At 44.3% G+C, this 3,819-nt stretch overlaps 1 pseudogene; it reads right to left on the bottom strand.

The window, feature by feature from the left end:
- Nucleotides 1–1,784: 1,784 nt before the first annotated feature.
- On the bottom strand, nt 1,785–2,655 carry LOC102813835 (annotated as a pseudogene).
- Nucleotides 2,656–3,819: the final 1,164 nt, after the last annotated feature.

Below are 3,819 nucleotides of genomic sequence, written 5' to 3'. Positions count from 1 at the left end.
TTCTGTTCCATTGATCAATGTATCTTTCATTGTACCAGTACCAAGCTGTTTTGACCACTGTAGCCATGTAATAAATTTTGAAGTTGGGGAGTGAGAGGTTTCTAATCTTATCCTTCTTCTTAAGCAGTGCTTTGCTTATCCTGGGTCTCTTTCCTATCCATGTAAAGTTTGTAATTGTTTTTTCCATCTCTTTGAAGAATGTCATTAGAATCTGGATTGGGATTGCATTATATGTGTAACTTGCTTTGGTCAGTATTGACATTTTCACAATGTTAAAGTCTTCCTGTCCAGGAGCATGGTACATTCTTTCATTTTTTAAAGACTCTTTTGATTTCTTGTAGTAATGTTTTATAGTTTTCTTTGTATAGGTCCTTTGTTTCTCTGGTTACATTTATTCCTAGATATTTCATCCTTTGGGCGGCTATTGTAAACGTCATTGCTTTCCTAATGTCCTTTTCAGCGCTGTTGTTTTTGGAATAGAAGAATCCAACTGAATTTTGTATGTTGATCTTATATCCTGCCACTTTGCTGAATAGTCCTATGAGGTCTAGTAGCTTTTTGACTGAGTCTTTGGGGTTTTCTATACATAGGATCATATCGTCTGCAAGTAGAATTTAACTTCCTCTTTACCAATTTGAATGCCTTTAATTTCCCTGTCTTGCCATATAGCTCTTGCTAAGACTTCCAGCACAATATTGAATAGCAGTGGTGATAAAGGTCACCCTTATCTGGTTCCTGTTAGAAGAGAGAATGCTTTCAGGTTCTCTCCATTGAGAGTAATGTAGGTTGTTGGTTATAATTATGTTGAGGAATTTCTCTTCAATTCCTACTTTGTTGAGTGTTTTTATCAGAAATGGATGTTGGATTTTGTCAAATGCCTTTTCTGCATCAATTGATATGATTATGTGGTTCCTTTCTTTTTTCTTATTTATATGGTGGATTACATTGATTTTTTTTTTTTAAATAAAACTTTTAATTGTGAATTGAATGAGGTTTACTGAGATCACCAGTTCTACGTCCCACAAATCACACAGTTTGTTTCAGCTGTGACTGTAGTTCCTCAGGTTCCATCGATTATCCCACAACCTCCATGTGAGTCTTGTTTGCCTCCTTGCCCCGCCCTTCTGAAGGTAGTCTCTGGGCAAACAGTTGATTGTTCTAAGGAGTGTGTGCCTCCCTAGTGTTCTGTTCCCTTTATAGACCTTTCTGTTGTGTGGCACTATAGGGTAAACCCAAGACCACAAGGTTGGTTCGGACCACAAGGTCGGTTCGAACCACGAGATTGGCAGTTCAAACTCACCAATCGCTCCTCGGAAACCCCATACAGGGTTGCTGTGAGTCGGAACCCACCCCATGCAATTAACATTGTTAAAGAGGGCTTGAAAATGCCTGGCAATCTCCTCTCTCAGCTGTTTGCAGTTTAGATTCCCAAGAGGCACACCTGATGGTCCAGCTCACCTGTTGGCACGTGGCACACAGACCAGCCCTGGGGCAAAGCGCCCACCTGCAGTTTAATGTCAGTGGGAAAGGAGTATGGTGTCACATTGCCACCTAGAGTGCATTATGAGTATTGCATTTAGCATCCCTTGGTCTCAGGGCTCCAGCCACCTTAAGTGCCATCGAGTCGGTTCCGACCCATAGCGACCCTGAACAGGGTTTCCGAGGCTGTAAATCTTTACGGGAGCAGAGAGCCTCATCTTTCTCCCGCAGAGCAGCTGGTAGTTTCGAACTGCTGACCTTGCAGTTCACAGACTGATTCATAACCACTGCCTTAGCATCAGTGTTTATATGGCAAGAGGCTGCCACCCTACAGAGGACCTAGGGGGCATGTTCAAGCCCACCAGGAGGGCACTTTTATCCCAGAGCCTCTGGGCTACCGCCTCATCCTCAGCCTCAGCCTCAGAGGCCGGGGTCTTCTCTTTGAGCCCACTGAAGTACTTTCCAGGAACGCCCTCCAATTCCTTGGCCAGGACCAGGTAGGTGCTGGGTTGGACCGCCAGCTAGGGGCTCTTGACCAGCAGCCAGAAGATGGGCCCGAGTGTGACGCTGGACAAGGAGGACTTGTGCATGGCCGTGTGTCGGCCCAGCTCCGTCCTGGTCACGCCCAGATGAAGAGCGTTGGCGGTCACACCTGTTCCTTGCAGCCGCCGGCTCAGCTCCTTGGTGAAGAGGACAACAGCCAGCTTACTCTGGAAGTACGCTGCTTTGGTGTCATACTTCTGCTCCCAGTTCAGATCGTCAAAGTTTATGTGACCCACAACGTGCGCCAACGAGGGCAGGTTGATGATCCGAGAAGGGTCTGAGGGTTTCAGCTTGTCCAACAGCAAGTTTGTCAAAAGAAAGTGACCTGCGATGATCTTTGCGAACTCTCAGATGGACTTGAGGGAAGACAAGTCCAGGTGCCGGGCACTAACGTGATGATTGAGTCTCCCCACGAATGTCCTTTGCTGCTGCCTCACACTTATTCATGTCTCGACAGGCCAGAATGATGTTGCCTCCTCTTTTGGCCAGTTCCAAGGCGGTGTGTTTCCCAATACCAGTGTTGGCACCTGTCACAATGACAGTTTTCCCAGGTATGGTGGCCTTGCTGGGACAGACCCCGCCACCGACATAGTCCTTGAGCAGCACTACGCCACCCACTGCCGTGCCCAGCATGGACAGCGGCACTACTTAGCTATTCGTGCCGCCTGGGGTTGGGGTTTGGCCGGGGGCTGCCCTAAGGCCAGCCTGGGGGTCACTCCAGGGACTAAGCACTCCTGTCCAGTGCTCCATGTGGGTGACCGAGCGGGGCTTGCTGGGACCTGTGGTTTACGTTGATTGTTTTTTCTAATGTTGAACCATCCTTGCATCCCTGATATGAATGCCACTTGATCATGATGTATTATATTTTGGATGTGTTGCTGAATTCTGTTGGCTATATATTCTGTTGGTCTATAATTTTCTTTCTTAGTGACATCCTTCCCTTGTTTTGGTATAAGGGTTATGCTTGCTTCATAAAATGTATTAGGAAGTTTTCCATCCTCCTCTATCTTCTGGAATAATTTGAGTAGAATTGGTGACAGCTCTTCCCTGAATGTTTGGTAGAATTCACCATTGAAGCCATCTGGACCGGGACTTCTTTTGGTTGGGGACTTGCATGCAATCTTTATGTACTCTGGATATCATTCGTCACCTGGGACGTACACTGGAAATGCAACAAATGTTTCCTCTTGGTCTGTAACTGGGCTTTGAACCTTGTGAATGATTTTTTTCTGTCATGTAAAACTTTTTAATTTTTGTGTAGTCCAATTTTTCTGTCCTTTTCTCCATGACATCTGCATTTGGACCTTCTATTTTCTTATCCCATAAAAGCCTAGTCTTGCAGGACTACTACAAGAGAGACAATGTGAATAAGGTCCCAAACAGTGCTGAGCAAATACTCCAAAAATCATCAGAGTGGTCCTTTGGGAGGTCTCCCAGCCTCAACTTGTGTCTCATCACTTTTTAAAAAAGAATATTTTATCGAATTTTTGGTGAAAGTTTACACAAAAAATTAGGTTTCAGTTTACCAATTTCTATAGAAATTTTCATTGATGTTAGTTACATTTTTCACAATCTCTCAATGTTATCATTAATTCCATTCTAGTTGTTCTGTTTCCATGAATCTAGTCCCCTTACTTTGTCATCCTTGCTCTTAGTAATTGTTGGCCATTTGGTTTCTTAAAGATTATTATTTAAAGAAGCACAGTACTCGTAAGGGTAGTCTTTATTTTATGAGCCAATCTGTTATTTAGCTAATGAGTGAACTTAGATTTCGGTACAAGGTTTTAAAGAGTACCT

Source organism: Chrysochloris asiatica, unplaced genomic scaffold (genome assembly GCF_000296735.1).
Source record: "Chrysochloris asiatica unplaced genomic scaffold, ChrAsi1.0 scaffold00121, whole genome shotgun sequence".
Taxonomy (NCBI): Eukaryota; Metazoa; Chordata; class Mammalia; order Afrosoricida; family Chrysochloridae; genus Chrysochloris; species Chrysochloris asiatica.
This window is presented reverse-complemented; position numbering and strand designations above follow the sequence as displayed.